Consider the following 18,228-nt stretch of genomic DNA (forward strand, 5'->3'; position numbering starts at 1 on the left):
TTTCAACCAAAAAAAGTCAAAAGGTGTGCTAAAGGACACAGTAATACAGTCTGAAGAAACAAGCCAAGAGTCCGAACCAGGTTCCAATGTAGCACATTTTGGAATTAGCAGACTGGCAACTTTAAATAACTATGATTAACAGGACTTTGGTGCAAAAGGAGGCACCATGCAAGAACAGCTGGGTAATACAAGCAAAGAAATGGAAGCTTTAAGAAAGAATAACAATGCCAGAAATGTAATTTGTGTAGGTAGAATGTTCCCATAGAAGAATATAATATATAAGTCAAACTAAATTAATTATATCTATATGCTGAAAACTCTAGAGAAAACACTAAGAGAACTTTAAAAAACATGTATAATGGATATATTAAGAGGAAGAGAGGCCCCAGACACTGAGTGGCCACAGAGAACTCAGCAGCCTGCTCCATGAATCCCCTGCTTCCTGATGCCCCACACCCACCTTCCTGTACAGCCCACCTGCTTTCCACAACCAGTTTCCACCAAGGAAAAGGAATCATATCATAGGTCCACTCTCCAGAGCCTCCATTCTTTCCATCCCTCTGCTGATCAAGTAGGGGCGATGACCTGCTTCCTGCTGGCACTGAGATTATATCCAGATGAGAATTCAAAAGAGAAATAGCAGGAAGACCCTTACTACTGTCCAAGGGATGGCTGATGATTACCATAAAAAAAGAAACTAGTGAAGGCACTTAGGAAATTTGCCTATAATGGTACTGTAATTGAGCATCCAGAAGATGGAGAAGTAATTCAGCTGCAGGGTGACTGGTGCAAGGACATACGACAGTTCCTGGTAGAGGCTGGACAGAACAAGGATGATCACCTGAAGGTTCATGGTTTTTAGGTGCTTGTGGCCTTGCAATGAGTAGAATATTCCTTCTGTCCCTTGTTACAAGTTTAAAACTCTCACAACTTATATAGTGTAACCATTTGGGGTCTGCTTGTAACTTCAACTAGTGTAATACCGTGCAATAAATTGTAGAAAGACCCCCCAAAAGAGGTGAAGATAAATTTAAAAAATACTCAAGTAAAGCTAGTGAAGGCATAAAAGTGGTAGAACACACACACACACACACACAAATGTGGTGACTATCAGTACACCTATATCAATTCTCATTGTAAATGTGAATGGTCTAAATATACCAATTGAAAGACAGAGGTGTAGTAGAAAAAAGACAAACCCAATTATAAGAAACTCACTCTAAACACATGGAGAGAGATGTGACATATTAATAGTAATTAAAAGAAAGTTAGTAGGCAGAACTTTCCTAAATTTCAATAGTTTGACTTTATGATTTTTCAGCTTTGAGATTGTGTGGAAGTAGACCCACACAGTCAATCTGTTTTTCACTTTCAGTACAGTGTTCAATAAATTATATAAAACAGATAGGAGAGAAAGAAAATTATCACAGAAAGAGAGATATTACATAAGGGTAAAGTCTTTAAGAAAATAGAGTAATTCTTAATGTGTATCTGCCTAACAACAGAACATCAAAATGTGTGAAGCAAAAACTGATAAAACTGCAAGAAGAAATTGATGAATCCACTCTCATAGTCAGAGACTTCAACACCCTCTTAGTAACTGACAGATCCAGCAGGCAGGAAATCTGTAAGGGTACAATTGAACTGAACAGCACCATCAATCAACCGGATCAAATTGACATTTATAGAGCACTCCATCCAACAACAGCAGAATACACATTCTTTTCAAGCTCTCATGGAACATTCACCAAGATAGACCACATCGTGGACCATAAAACACATCTTAACAAATTTAAATGAAATCATGCAAAGTATGCTCTCATGCCACAATGGAATTAAGCTAGAAATCAATAACAGACAGATAGCTGAAAAATCTCAAAATATGTAAACAACATTCTTATAAATAACACATGGCTCAAAGAAGTAGTATCAAAAGAAGTTTTAAAATATCTAAAACTAAAAATACAACTTTTCAAAATGTGTGGGATACTGTGAAAGCAGTGTATACAGAGAGATTTGTAGAGAGTATATATATATGTATATATATATATATATATATATATATTTAAAAATTAATAACTAAAGCTTTAGCATTAGGCAATTAGAAAAAGAGGAGAAAATTAAATCCAAGGTCATTTATATATAGGAATTTATTGCATACAATTCTAGAAGTAAGAAAGTTCAAGATCAAAGCATGAGCAGAATCAGAGTCTGGAGAAGACTCATTTTCTGTTCCAGAGATTACACCTTGTTGCTGGGTCCTCTCGAGACAGAAGGGGAGGTGTTTTCTTTTGCACCTTTTTTGTAAGGGCTCTAATCCCATTCACAAGGACAGAGCCCTTTCGACCGCCTAACTTCCCAAAGGACCCACCTCTTAATACTATGGCTCAGGAGATAAGTTTCAACACATGAATATAGGGGGGACACTAGCACTTAGACTATAGCATCGCTGCTATTCAACCTACTGCTTGAAGTCCTAGCCACTGCAGTAAGACAAGAAAAGTAATAAAAATAAATAAAAGATATACAGATTGGGAAGGAAGAAATCAAACTTGTCTTTTATAGATGACATAATTTCTTATGCAGAAATCCCACACACACCCAAATCAACATAAAAATTCCTAGAACTAATAAGCAATTATAGAAGGCTACAGGATACAAGGTTAATATTTAAAAGTTAGTCACTAGCCCAGTGTAATGGCATATTTTCAAAATTCTGCCTGCTTGGGAGGGCAAGGCAGAAGAATCCAGAACAAGCCTTGATAACAACAATACTGTCTCAAAATAAAATAAAAAGAACTGGAAATATAGCTCAGTGGTAGAGTGCTTGCCTAACATCTGTGAAGCCTCTAGATTCAACCCCCAATAACCACACACGCACACACACACACAAACATGCACACACACACAAACTTACACACACACACACACACATAGAGGGGAAAAAAAAAAACTCCAATCACTTTTTTTTTTTCCAGTCACTTTTGATTGACTTTGTTGTTGTAAAAAAAAGTGCCAATTAATGACTAGGGTTTAAAATTTAAAATGTAACATCATTTATTTTGGCATCACCCCCCAAAAATGAAATATTTAGATATAATTATAACAAAATATGTACAAGATCTACAGAAGACTTTAAAACTCTAATAAAAAAATCAAAGATCTCAATAGATGGAGACCATCTCTATTGACTTTCAGAAAGTAGTTTTTTTTTTTTTGTTACTGTTGTTTTGTTTTGTTTTTAAGATGTCAGAGCTCAAATTGCTTCAAGAGATTTGACATAATCCCAATAAAATTCTGTAATTAATTTTGTGAATTTCAACAAAGTGATTCAAATGTTTATCTAGAAAGATGAAAGACCCAGAGTAGAATCAAGTTAAGAGAACTAATACTGAAACAAATTTAAGACTTATTACAAAGCTACAGTAACCAAAATCCAGAACAAGCCTTGATAACAACCAAAATAGTGTGGAATTGATAAAAAAACAAACGGATCAATAGTGAGTTTAGAAATAAAACCACACAAACACAACCAACTGATTTTTGATAAAGCAGCAAAGGTAATTCAGTGATAATTTAATTTCAACAGATGATGTTAGGAGAGCATACAATGCACATGCCAAACAAACAAACAAAAAATAGCGTAAACAATAAAGCCTTAACCTTGAAAATTAACTCAAAATGGACCACAGACCTAAATGGAAAACTAAAATTCCTCAGTAATAGGAGCAAATATAGGTGATCCTGGGTTTGCAATGAGTTTTTCGATATAACATCAAACACACGACCCATGAAATAAATATTTAGACTATTAAAATTAAAACCTTCTGCTCTATAAAAGGCCCATAAGAAAATAAAAGTCATGTCATAAACAGGGAGAAATTATGTGCAAAACATATTTGATAAATGATTACTAGCCACATTATACAGAAAACTCTTAAAACTTAATAATAAGAAAACAAAACCAAATTTTAAAATGAGCCAAAGGGCCAAATAGATATCTCTCCGAAGAAGTTACATTGAGGCAAATAGGTATATGAAAAGATGCTCAACATTATAGTCATTAGGGAAATGCAAGTTGAAACAACAATGGGATTTTGACAACTTCTTACAAAGCAAAACATAGTCTTATCATATGATCCCCCAATTGCACTCCCTGGTTATTCACCCATATGAATTCATGTCCACATAAAACTGAAAATGGATATTTCTAGCAATTATGCATAATTGGCAAAACCTGAAGATGTCCTTCAATAGGTGAATGAAAACTGTGTCGTCCTATCCATACAATGGAATATCGTGTAGATATACAAAGAAAAACATACCAAGCCGCGAAAGACGTGGAGGAAATTTACGTGCATATTGTTAAATAAAAGAAGCCAATCTGGAAAGGCTTTGCACTGTATGATTCCAAATATGTGATTTTCTAGAAAGGGCAAAATTATAGAAAGAGTAAAATGACCAGTAGTCGTGAGAAATTTGGAGGTGAGGAGGAGATGGAGCACAGGGTATCCACAGTATGATAAATTATTGTATATGATACCCATGTAAGGGTGGATAAGTGGCATTATGCATCTGTCTGCAGAGAAGTGTACATCCTAGAGGCAACTTTAATATAGACTATGATTTTAAAAAATAATAATGTATCAATACTAGTTCTTGATTGTAACAAATGTACCACACTAATCAGAGATGTTTAAAACAAGGAAAACTGGTGAGATTGGTGAGCAGAGGAGAAACGTGGCAAGTTCAGGATCACATTTTTAACATAGTTTTTCTATAAACCCCAAATTTCCCTTCAAAATAAGGTCTAGTAATTAAAATATTAAAAATAATGAGAAAACTCTATGTATTTATATGGAAAGATCTATAGAAGCATGGATAAGAGAAAATAGCAAAGTAGTGTAAAATATGTGGCTTTTCACCTAAAGGTGGAGAAAGAAATGAGGCTTTGGAAACTAACCATGGTGGATACCTATGGGGTTGGTGGTTGAGCTGACAGAATAAAGGAAAGTTAGATAATATGTGGATCTATATCCTATGATTACAGCATTAGTTTTTAACTACTATGTTCTTAAAAGTAAACTCCTCTGAAGGTTTGCCTGAGCTCTAGGGAGTGTTGAACTTGAATGCCTTAGAACTAATATTTTCATTTGAATACTCTGAAGAACTCTGGAATTTACCCTACAGAAATCCCTTCGCGTGTGCACAGCATGTTCAAAGGCACTACAGATATTCACTGCAAAATCATTTGCAAAAGAAGCAAATTTGGAAACATCCTAAATATAAATCAACAAGAGAAGTGGCTAAGGGTTGTAATGTAGACATAACTAGAAACTTCAGCACATCAACTATAAAGTAAACTTCTGGAGTCTGATGTTGAAAATACCCAGAAGTTGCAGGGGAAAAAAATGAGAACGGAAAAAATTTTAACTACAATGTGATTTTGTTTGTAAATGCAATAAAGAAAGATGTGGAAGGATACACAACAACCTGGAAACAGTGCCACCTCAGGGGAAGTATTTGGGATTTTAAGAGGAGGAGGGATAGGCTTACTTTTATTATTTCTACTTCCTATTGTTTGACATTTTTTCCCCATGCAACTATGATGTATTGCCTTTTATACATGAATAAGAATATAAAGATTTTAAGAAACCCAACGGGGTGTTTGTGTTCAGAAACCGTAGCCATCTTGGGGGCTGTTTGCCATTACCTCTGTTCATTTCTTTCAGCCCAGGAAGGGCTAAAGAAACCTCAGTGTTCTCTGTAGCATTGTTAACCAGGGCACTGACTCTAACTAGCCATACCCTGTAATTGGATCCTTCCAGTAAAGCTGCTTCAATAAAATGTCCTGAGTGCTGCAGCCAAGTGTTTAGGAGGCACTGAGGACCCTGGTGGCAGCTTTGGGGGTAGGGGCCAAGGCCTGGGCCTGGAGTTTGGGTCTAAAATGCTGCAGGAGGCATGCTTTAAAGTCCCAGCAAGCTTAACTAGCGACAGAGGGGGCACCTCTGCATTTTTCATGCAGGCTTACAGAGACTTGTTTGCAAGGCTCAGGATCCCTGGTGAGCAGTTTTCTGTGGCTTCAGTTACAGTACAATTTCAAAAGTATTAATGCAATGAGACTTTGGTATAACTACATTTGGTAAGGGGGGAATTTAACTCTGCATTCTCCAGGAGGTATTCACAACCACTAATAATGAACTTATCTCAAGAAATGTGTGATTGCTGATAATTGTCCCTTTAAAGCCCCATCTCCTGTGATACCTAAAATGACAGGCAGAGAGAGGCCTACATCTTCCTATCTGCTTGGTCTGGAGGCTGAATGTTAAGTTACATTCAGATATTCCTCCTCTTATTGTTTCATCTCCCAGGGGTCCTCAACAATGCCCCTGTGATCTAGGCAATAAGCTCTCCATCTTGGTCATTTTTTTATTTAATTTTCAAACTCAAGAGCAGAATCCAGATGTGGCCTTCTAAGTAGTGCCAGCTTGAAATCATACTGTTGGTGCCTAACAATTTGCCAGTCTTGGATCCGCTGGGTGACTCAGGAGGAGCATATATCTCTGGGTATGAAATTACACAAAGGTGATGATCAGATTTGAGATCTAAACCATGACCTCCCTAGAAGTCCCTTCCAGAATCCTGGAGCCGTATGTTCATTCCTTCATATTTCCATTCACTTCTTTATTCAATGAAGACTTATTGAACAGCTATTATATACAGGAGGGAGACAATATTATAGTATAAAGTGCTATCATTGGAAACAAATTACTTAGATTTCATGCTAACTCCAATGCTTATTAGCTGCATAAACTTATGAGGTCATATAACCTCTCTGAACCTCTGCTTCCCCATATTTAAATGGAAATAACAGTGGAACCAACCTGTAAGGTTGCCACGAAGACTAAAATGACTTTCCCAGACCCACTGACTCAGAATATCTAGACCTCAGGTAGCTGCTCCTTGAAGAAGTTTCAAAAGTGATTCAAATGAGCATTCAGCACTGAAAAACTCTCAATCTAAATTTTTAGGACACACACTGCTGTTCAGTAGCCCTGACACCCATAAGGTCTGTTTGGTCCTTTCTCCCTCCTTTTATTCCTAGGCATCTCAAAACCACCCTCTATGGAGACTATATAGGAGCTTGAGCAAGTGTCAATGGACCATGGCAGCGGACATTTGCATGTCCTCCAGGCATCTCCTTACTGTTGGGAACAGACCGTTATCTGAGGCCTGCTGAATCTGACTCTGCTGAACTGGGACCTCAACCCCCAATACTGTCCGTTTTCCTGGCTGTATTCCATGGTTCTTCCTGGCTCTCCAACACCCCAGACTCCCCTTGCTTGGAGTCCTTCAACTTGCTCACCTGCTTATTCATGCTTTGCTCTAGATCTGATGGAATTTTCCTTAGCAATCAACTACAGGGAGACATCTGAATTACTCATTCTCAAATTATTCTCTTCCCCTCCATCATAGGACTTGACTAATTTAAAATCATCTATTTCTCTCTGACATTATTAATTTATTTTCTTATTTTTATTCATCTTCCTTGGACAGAATGCAAGCTCTGCAAGAGAAAGGATATGTCCAAGGTAGCTGACCTTTTGATCTCTAGAGCTAAGATTGCCTGGTACATAGTAGGTACTTAGTAAAGTAACGAATACAACGAATAAAGAAACGTGTCTTTCATTAGCTAAGGTAAAAGAAACTCACATTCTGCTATTCCCCAATATTTTAGCCAAGCTGAGAAATGACCAGAATTTCTTCTCTGATTCGCTTTCTAATCGCTGAATTGCAATTCCCCAAAGTCACAGCCAAGTGATATCAGGTGACCATAGACTCAAAAAAGTATCATAAATTGCTTAATACGTTCTCTTCTGGGGCTTAGGCAATGAACTTGATATTTACTGTTTGGCAAAGACTTTCTGTTTTACTTTGTTGGTAGGTGTAAGAAGATTTCTGCAGCCAAAAACACCTCTTTCTGGCTGGCGTCTCCATTTCCCGCCTTTTACTAGCATACCCTGGAGTAGTATAACCACGACGAGGTGAGTTATGTGCAGGGAAATGGGCTTTAATGAGTAGAAAATCCATGGAATTCATTTGATGTTTGCACATTAACACTCTCTTTGCCAAGTCTTCCCAATTTCAACCTTTTCCTTAAAAAATATAAAAATAGTGGAGAAGAGGATGTCTCTTCAAGACCACGATCTTGGAATTGCATAAACCATTCTATGCATCTTTTTAATGAAATGGTCTCAAAAGCCATCATCATCAACCATCCCCAGACCCGGCGTCAACAGCCCCATTGCTACAGTAGGGAGGTTGGAGCTTGTGCCATCATATCAGGGAGAGTTGGTACCAAGTCTTTCTAGTTGTGGATCTGGGACATGGAACTCAGCCTCCTTAAGTCTCAGTTTCATTTGGGGTAGAGAGAGAAGATGGGAGGGGAGGGGAGGGGGGATAGTAGACAATAGGAAAGGTAGCAGAATACAACAGTTACTAATAGGGCATTATGTAAAAATGTGGATGTGTAACCGATGTGATTCTGCAATCTGTATTTGGGGTAAAAATGGGAGTTCATAACCCACTTGAATCTAATGTATGAAATATGATATGTCAATAGCATTGTAATGTTTTGAACAACCAATAAAAAAAAAGTTTCCAAAAAAAAAGTCTCAGTTTCCTCATCTGTGAATTGGGAGCAGTAATATCAACCATCAGTATCCACTGTCAGGACAAAATGTGATAAGTAGACATGTCTAGCAGAGTGCCGGCCCAGAGTTACCAATCTTTGTATGTATTCCGAAGACTAATTAAACTAAGTAGATGGCATTTAATTCTCTCCCCTTTCTATGTTTCCCACAGGACCGTTCCATGCAGTGTCCCCTTCAAGAACACTAACAGGGACCAACTGAGACAGAAAGATAGGTCTGAGTCTGATTGTGATTAGGGTCCATCTCTGAGCCTAGTCCCAGAGAAATAACCATGTCTGTATTATAAATACCCTAATGTATGTAGGACACAATCTCTTACTAAATAGAGATAATTATATACCCATAAGCTGATGACACAGTCTGACTATTTTTGATAGTGTTCCTACAAGTTCCTCTGCCAGGTCCTGGACATACTACATTACATAAGATATAGACCCTGCTCCATGGATCTCAAGACTCATTCCAAGTGAATTCTGCCACTCACCAGTGAAAATACGAGCAAGTGCCTTGCCTTGAGGAGCGTTGGTTTCCTCCTTCGTAAGATGCAGAAAGCAATGAGGGCATCACACAGGTCAGTGAGGAATGGAACTTAAGTAAGATAAAACATTTTTAGTCATCCAAAACCCACTTCTGGCTAACCCAAGCAGAAAGGTACTTAGAGAAGGTTTTCAGGTGCCTCAAAGTATCAGCCCAGAATGCTGGAACTCCAGGAAAACAAGCAATATCTAAGGAACAACACTATATGGAAATGAGCCTCCTGTACAGAACACTGTCATGGCTAGATAGGAAAGCCAGCACCACAGAAAGCTTTAGCCATTAGCACAGAAAGCCACCACTCTGAAAATGGTCTCCAAAGTTACATCCTGGCTCACAATGCAAAGGCCAGGCAGGAACATCCATTGGCTGATCCTTGATCTTGAGCCCACTCATAGCTGCCAGGGCTTGGGGAGAGGGGAACTGGATCCTGCCAGCTTCCTGATTGGGAGGCTGAGCACACCTTCCTCCATCCCCCACTCAGAAGGGTGCTGAGCATTCCCCCAATGCTACACAAAGATATGAAAGTACCTTGGCACTGTTGAAGGTTAGGGCTTTCTGAATCAGGCTGACTGGACAGAGTTCAAGGGCCTATGAGTGGGGTGATTGGGACTGCAGATATAAGAAGCACACTCATCGTGCTTTAAAGAAAGAAGGATGAATGATCCGCACCCGAAAGAGATTTACTGTAAGAGCCCATGGGCATTTCCTAGAAAAATTCCAATAGTTTCATGCTGTTAAGCAAGGCATTTGTGTAAATTCTACAGGGGAAATGGCTTATTGCTTCATTCACTAATACCAACCTGTCATCTCGTTACAATTGATCCGTACTAGATGGCTGATGGCCTGTTAGCAGGGAGCTGCTTCCTCCAAGATCGACCCTGACCTGAAAATCCTCCTACCCAGCTTCAGGTACTCTCTAAAGGCTCCAGAATATTCTCTAGCCAGTGATTTCTTCCTCTATATCCTCTTTGGGCTCAGGAGCTGGGGGGTGGAGAGAGCCATTTGGAACTCTTCTGGGAACAGTCTCAAAGACTGTCTTTTCTCTGTAAATATATTTGTTATGCAGTGCAGGAAAATTTGGGGGAGATAAAGCAGGAGATGAGAAACAATAGCTATCTTTGGAGTCTGAAGTCTTGCTCGGAGTCACTCACCACCCTGGCACTGTGCCAAAAACAGGCTTTCTCTCCTCTGTCTCAATCCTCCAACCTACTCCTGCATCCCTTTATAATAAGCATCTAGAGTGCTGTCACTTAATACACATACACAGAGCTCCCCAGAGCTTGGAAACTCTCTTGCAACTGTCTTTTTGATAGGTATCTAAGAAACAAATGAGGGAAGAGGATGTCTTAAGGCTCCATTAACATTGTCAGGTTAGAAATGTTGACAATAAGTCGATTCTTTCTGACATGACTGTCCTTGTAATGAAGGGACATTTCTTCATGACTCTTCCTAATGTAAGATAAGATATGGATGGGCTCTGATTTTTTTTTTTGACACATGTCCAGTATATCAAAAGGGTGCGGATTAGTATAAGAAAATAGGTTGTTTCAGTGACACATTAATAGGAGCCCTGGTTGAGGGATGAATGATAATGTTACCCTGGGCTTGAGTGTTCTGGTGGCTCACCTGGGAAGGTAAGCTGGAGTCCCTACAGGAGGGGGTTAGAAAACCCTGGAGTCTCCACCTGACATCCCTCCTTTACCCATGATTCTAGAGGACTACAGGGAGGAGGGGGGTTGCTCATGTTCTCGAATGTCACTTTTTATCTGCCTCTGGCTGGGTTATGACTGAGGGTGATTAGGTGGCACTAGTTCTGACCTGTCAAAAAGGACAGATCTGCTGGGATTGGTGACGGGCCCCTTGAGCAGGCAGAAAGGAGTGACTGTGTGAGCAGACTAGCCCTGCTGGACAGGCCACTGGGACAGGGGAAGCTGACCCGCCATAGCTAGAAGAGGAGGGAGCAGAGACTCAGAAAGTGGTAGTTGAAAGACTGTCTCTCTCCCATTAGGCCCAGCTTATGACATTCAGGGTCCTTAGAACACTCTCATTCAGTGCATAAAAGCAAAACACAACCCCACTCAGCCTGTCCTTCCCACTTTCCTTAGCAGGCCCTGCTTCTTTCCTTTTTTACAAAGCACTTACCATCTTCTAATTTACCATCTTCTTCATCATCATGACATCTCAGGTTTAGGAATGGATCTTTGTTGTGTGGTCCCAGTACCTAGATCAGTGCTGGCAGGAAGTAGACACTCGATAACATACTCATGGAAAATGACCCATTCAAGAAAATCACAAAGAGCCCAATATTTTTCTTTAAAAAAATCCATAAAGTTAGTCAATTTAACCTTCTTGGAAGCTTAGCCATGCTGTATGAATGAGAGACTTTATTATTATTATTATTATTGTTATTATTATTATTAAATAAAGGATCATTAAGATACAAAGAAAGTAGCAAGTACTTTGAAAAAGGTGATTTTTCTAGGAAAGCATACTAAAAGCTGAAGACCTATAAGTTTCTCTGAGCTAATTCCCTTCTTAAAAATAATAAAGACAGTTATACTTCTAGTGAAAGAAATAATGTCTAATAGTCTAAACTATTTAGACTATTAGACACTATCATTAAATTCTCACAGCTACATATGGGAACAGCATCATGATTACCATTCCTGTTTTACAGAGAGGAATTGGAGTCACAGAGAGGTTGAGTAATTCCCTCAAGATTGCACAGTTAGGATAAGGTGAAACTGGGCATTAAACCTAAATCTTTCTGATTTTGAGTGGTCAAGTCAGATTCCAACTCACACTGCCTTTTCTTGATTCTTAGTCAATATCTTCTGCTCTTAGCCATGCTGTGGCTTAGATATAATTGGAGTGTCTTGGAAATGTGCTGTAAACTTGATCTCCAACGTTACAGTACTGAGAGGTGGTCGACCTTTAGGAGGAGGAGCCAAGTGGAAGATGACCAGTCACAGGTCACCACCCTCGGAAGGGATCAATGTAGTTCTCCCAGAACTGGGCAGGCTGTTATAAAAGAGTGAGCCTGGCCCTTTCCTGGTCTCTCCTTTCTTCCCTCACTCTCTCCCCTGTGTTTTCCTTTTCTGCTTGTCTACCAGGCTGCAATGTGGCCAGGGGAGCCATCATCAGAGGCCCAAAACAGAGACACCCAATCTTGAAATTGCAGACTCCAAAGCTGTGAGCTAAATAAACCTTTTTTCTTTATACACTTCCCAGCATCAAGTATCCTATTAAAGCATCACTAAATGGACTAAGATAAGCCTGTACTGATAAAAGGAAAAAGTGAAAAAGAGAAAGTAGTTTTAGTTTCAGGAAAGGGAAAAGTAGAGTTATCTATACAGATATATTCCGGAGGACGGAAGCGTATGTCCAACCAGTCTCCCCTTACCTCCAGAACATACAGTGCTAATGATGTGACCAGGAAAGTTCTATGAACTCAAAGATGCACATTTGACGCCTTCTTTAATTGGCAATCTCAAATGATTAAGAAAATGATTCTTATGGAATAGTCGAGTCCCCCCACCCACCTCGAGATCCACATACCTGATCCACCTGCCTTCTCAGCCTGCCTTCTGATTTAGTCTGCTTCAACCCCCCTCAAGCCCCATGAGGCAGACGGTGCCAGATGGTTAACTTACTTTAAGTTCTGCAATCAAACTGTGGAGAGGTTGCCAACTGTCCTCCTCTGAGCCCTAAGATTTACTGGAAGATGTCTCAGGTGCTCCTGAGGGATGGGGAGCGAGGGGGAGGGATGTTCTTCACCTACAACAGCTCTGCTTTTTTCTACTTCACACATTGAATTTCTGAACCAGGTTTGTTTCAAGGGGCTTATCAGTAACAAAAGAGGAAAATCGAGTTCACTAGAAGGAGTCCTTGGCTGGCAGTTAAGGAAACTGGGTCCTGGGTCCTCTGTTGCCATTGTCTCGGGAAAATCTGAACTGCTCTGTAGCTCAGCGTGGCCATGTTCACAATGACTTTGCATCAACGTTGATTAATGAACTGTGGCAAATGTGCCCCCCTAGTATTTATAATATAGGAAACTGAATGGGGGTGTACGCTGAAATAGCTGGGTACATTTTCTGTCAATCTAAAACTACTCAACATTTTCAGTTTGCTAAAGTTTAAAAATTGAGACTTATAAGATCTGTTCCAGGTAAAAATGTCCTTTTATTCTTGCCTGTTATGCGCTGGAAGAGGAGACAGTAGAATAGGGGTCACTAGAGGCTAGGAAGAAAGGGGGAAAGTGGGAATGAGGAGAGGCTGAATAATGGGCACCAAAATACCATGGGATAGGAAGAATAAGTTCTGGGGTTCTATGGCACAGTGAGGTGACCAGCTTAAAACAACTTCATATAGATCACGAAGAACAAGGAGAGGGGAGCCCAAAGTCTCCAAACATAAACAAGTGATCAGGGTATGAAAATGTCAATTAGCCTGATTTGCTCCTTACACAATATATACACAAATTAAATTATCACCCTCTATTCCATAAATACACACAGCATTATGTGTCAATTGAAAGGAGGATGAAGTAAACGCACTTGATTCTACCTTTTAGAGACTGCTACCTTGGAACATCATTCTTGAGTTTCTTGGGTGAAAGTTCCAGTTTGCCATTTATTTCCTTTCAAGTACACCTAGAAATTCAGAGGAAAACTAATTCCTGAGACTTCTTCTGATAGTGGCTTATCTAACAAGTTCAAGTTCATCTGGCCCAGCTCTTCTGTTGTGAGGCCTTTGGTTTCCTCAGTTATTCTTACTCTCCTTGTCAAACATGGGATTACCATATTGGTCTACGGCATGGGCCACAACCCCCACCCCCCCACACACACACGCACCAGTAAACCTAAAGTTAGATAGATACCTTTGTTTTCATTGTTGTACAGTTATAACCCATTAATATCATGCTGCTACTGCAAGTAGAAGTAAACAGTTCAAGACTTGGCCAAATTTAAAAAAAAAAAAAGAAGTCTCTATTATCAAAAATAAGCTCCACTGTATCTAATTTCAGCCACTAGGTTTCACCATCCACTCCTCTGTGATTTCCAAACCCCATTCAGTGTATGAATCTCTGTGTGTGTGTGTGTGTGTGTGTGTGTGTGTGTGTGTGTTTCTTACTTCTCACTTCTTCACTGAAGAACTTCTTGTCAGAAAACTCCCTGGAGGCCACAAACAATTTTAATGCACCCTGGGGCTGTGCAGGCATATGGAGAAAGGGGAGGGTCCTGGGCCCAGCACTTTCTCCCACTGAATAAAGTGGGCAGGTGTTTGCTTTCTAGCACAGCCTTCCTGCTTCCCTTCATGACCCCAAATTCCTTAAGGATAGTTAGTGACAAGGCACTAGCTTCCCAAATCCCTCAAACACGATCGATTCCAGAGGACCTGGGCCAATCTATAAATTGGGTGTTTGGAACCAAATTGCATGACTATCACTGACGAGAGTGGCCCTAATGAAATCGCAGCTACTTGACCCGCTTACTTGAAAGGGCTTTAGGAAAAAGAAAATCCATTAATCAATTTGTTTCTGGAGGCAACTTAGCAACAGGGATCCCTGCGGTGGGATTGGGTGCTTTCACTAATGAGCAAGTTGGATGGAATCGTTAGTTGCATCAACTTAATTTAATTTTTAGGCTATTGATTTTCATTAGGAAGATTCGGGGCAACCTTCCCACCTTCCTACAGACATCCTTTTCCCTTTGGGGACATGCTGTGTTTTACAATCATCCCAAAAGAGAAACCCATTTTGACATGTCACAATCTGTGGAAATCTGTGGCACCCCAGACTTTCCAGTGTTAGGAAACCAAGAGAATGATTTCTGGACCCCATTCTTCAAAAATCAACATCCTGCTTTTTTTTTTAAATCTTAATTTACACCCCCTAAAACACTTTCTCATTACATCTATGTATGCCCTACGCCCAAGGTTATTTTAATTGAGCTTTGACTTATTTCAACAAATATTTATTGAGCATTTACTACATCTAAGTACTATACTAGGTGCTGAGAACATTTTGGTAAATAAAAGAGCTATGGTTCTTGCCTTTATGGAGCAAGTTGGGAAGAGAGATAATAATTAAGTTAGAACCTACTGTAAATGATGGCCTACTGTGGCAAATACTGTTAGAAACTGAGAGCATGACCAGGAACCACAGGAATGAATCAACTGACAAATGACAGTTGGAATAATAAAAGGTAATATTTATTAAGCACTGCTCTAAATATTTTACATCTATCTTCTTCTTTAAACTTCTTTACAATCCTATGGTTAGATATCATGACAACCTTATTAACAGAGAGATTAAGGAAGCTTCCCAAGGTCACAGCTAACAATTTAACAGATTCAGCTGCTGACTCTGGCAGCCTGCCCCAGGGTCCACACTCAACCAGGGCACCATACTGGCTCTCTGGGGATATGATACGTACACAGATGCCTGAAAGCTTGCAGTGAGGTGCCTAGACAAGGAGGAGAGGCAGAGCCTCGGTGAGGCTGAGAGAGTGGACATGAAGATCCAGGGGCAGGACATCTGCTGGCACTCCAAGGGGCAAGCAAAGTTGAAGCACCAGAAGTAAGAGAACTCTTCTTTATGTGTATTATAAAAACACTTTAAGTATGTCTTTAAACACCACTACATTTATCAGTCCACAACCAGAGATTCTGAAACCTTCTTCCCAAGGAAAGTTATCACAAGTGGCCTCATTAAGGCACTAACTGGCTAACACTGGACTCCAAACTTACCAGTACCTACAGAGCTTCTCCGGGCATCAGGAGCCCTTCAACCATTTTGTGTTCTTGCATCTCCCCAGAACACCATCCTGGACTTTCTTAAAGGTAAGACATCCTTTTCTCCTTCCTAGCCTTAGTCCCTGCCTGGTTCCTGGCCCAGGGGAGCACCCCATAAAGGAGAAATGAGTGGGTGCTGGTGCCTTGTCTCTAGCTAACACTCAGTAACTGTTCGACAAGGGAAACCTAGAGAAGGCTCTGGTCTGAATGGCAGGGAGGGCAGAGGTAGGGCGCAAAGTCTGCAGCAGGAGTGGGCGGGACACGAAACAAGTTCAAGGTAAACCTCTCACATTTTCTCGCAGGCTGCAATCACGGGGGTAACCGCCTGGGTTCTCGCTTTTCCTCTGCCCAGCAACTGTGTTTATGAACCTATTCGGCTGCCGGGAGGGAGCTCCGGTGGGAGATGGCTTCACAAGCGTGATATTTAAGAGCAGGGAAAGAGACGCTCCAGAAGGATGCTGGGCCTCTCTTTATTCCACTCCGTATGCCAGGCTCCGAGCCTTCGCGGCTGATTCCCATTTGTCTTTCTCCTGCGGAATAGTTCAGATTTACAGTACCATCTGGTGAGGCGTACGGGCCCGGGCGTCACAGTTGAGCCTGTGGCCTTCTGCCGCCCAAGGCAGGGAGGTGGCCCAGAGCCGCTGGTGCCAGGCGCGTGACTTCCCTGCCGGCTCCCGGCTAAGCTGGCGCAGGAGTGATGGATTAGGACCCCCACCGGGCCGCCGCCTCTTATTTCTGCATCTGGAGTGGTGGCATGAGCGCGATCTCTGGGCCTCCTTGTCTGTCTGCGTCTTGCCTGCGCTTCGCTCACGTTGTTGAACCAGGCTCCTGGCTTGGATCCGGGCTCCCTGGGCCTTGGCTCTTCCACACTGTACATTAACTCCTGTCTATTCTGGCATTTTCAGAAAATGTCTTTGCCAGGGCTCTAGGGGGTGGCTGCTGAACTCTGCAACTCTGACTAAGGAATCCACTGCCACAGAATCACTACTGTCTGGTTCAGACAACAAAGGGCACAACACGCTTTACATAGAGGCTGTTTTGGAACATTGGGTGCCTATATATTCAACCCCTTTCACCTGGGAAGGCCTCTTTATTTGGACAGTAAAGCTATCTGCCTGTCTGGAATTGACACATAAAAATGCACCCCTCCTCCTCTTGCTCAGCAGTCACCACTACAACCAGCAGGCCAGGTGCGTGCCCTGGAATGTGCAATAGGGCCATCCTCCTGCGTGCAGGCCACAGCAGTAACCAGCGGAAGTGCAGGATTGATGGGCAGGAACCTGCTCTGTCATTCAACTTGCATCACCTCCTGCCCAGCCGCACATTCATCTTTTCAGAGTGCTTTCCTGTGCTCCAGCTTCTTCTAATTGGATCTCATAAAACCCTGGGACATGCATGTGGTGGCTCTCATCACTCCCATTCTCATTTGGCTGACACGATTCTGGGAGGACACATGATTTGCCCAAGGTCACACTTGTGTTGGTGGCACATCGTCCAACTCCTAATTCAGTGTCCTTCTCTCTCAGTGTCAGATTTTCACTCTGCTTTTTCATTTTGTCTCAATCATAAAATAATTGTTCTTACACCAGTAGTACCCACTACATAACTAAATGCTTTAGTGGCATGCCAATGGGGGCCTCGGAGTTTTCACACAGGAGTAGTTGAGACATTTTAATGATTCACACTTAACCTGTTTAGAATCATGTTAGCCTGGGCCGGCCCACTTTTGGAAAAATTCCGGGGTAAACAATTTGCTAAACAACAACAGCAATAATACCAAGAGCAGCAACAGCTAACATTGAATAAGAATTAGCTCCATGCCAAGAATTCATTTGCTTTTCACGCACTTAAACCTCACAATGACTCTTTGTGGCTAGTAGTGTTGCTTTACCATTTTACAGAGAAGATCATTGAGATACAGAGAAATAATTCTCTTGCACAAGACCACAGTTAGTAGGTGGCTGAGGCAGGATTTGAACTCTTTCTTTCAAGGGAAGTGTACTGGAATTGAACCCAGGTTTGCTGTACCACTGAGCTAAACCCCCAGCCCTTCTTTAAAGTTTGAAACAGGGTCTCACTAAGTTGCCCAAGGTGGCCTTGAACTTGTGATCCTCCTGGCTCAGCCTCCTGAAAAGCTGGGATTACTGGTATGCACTACTGTGCCCAAATGAGATTTGAATTC

General features: G+C 41.1%; 1 pseudogene; it reads left to right on the top strand.

The window, feature by feature from the left end:
- The first annotated feature begins 445 nt into the window (after nt 1-445).
- LOC107147979 lies at nt 446-862 on the top strand (annotated as a pseudogene).
- Nucleotides 863-18,228: the final 17,366 nt, after the last annotated feature.

Source organism: Marmota marmota, unplaced genomic scaffold, assembly GCF_001458135.2.
Source record: "Marmota marmota marmota unplaced genomic scaffold, marMar, whole genome shotgun sequence".
NCBI classification, from domain to species: Eukaryota; Metazoa; Chordata; class Mammalia; order Rodentia; family Sciuridae; genus Marmota; species Marmota marmota.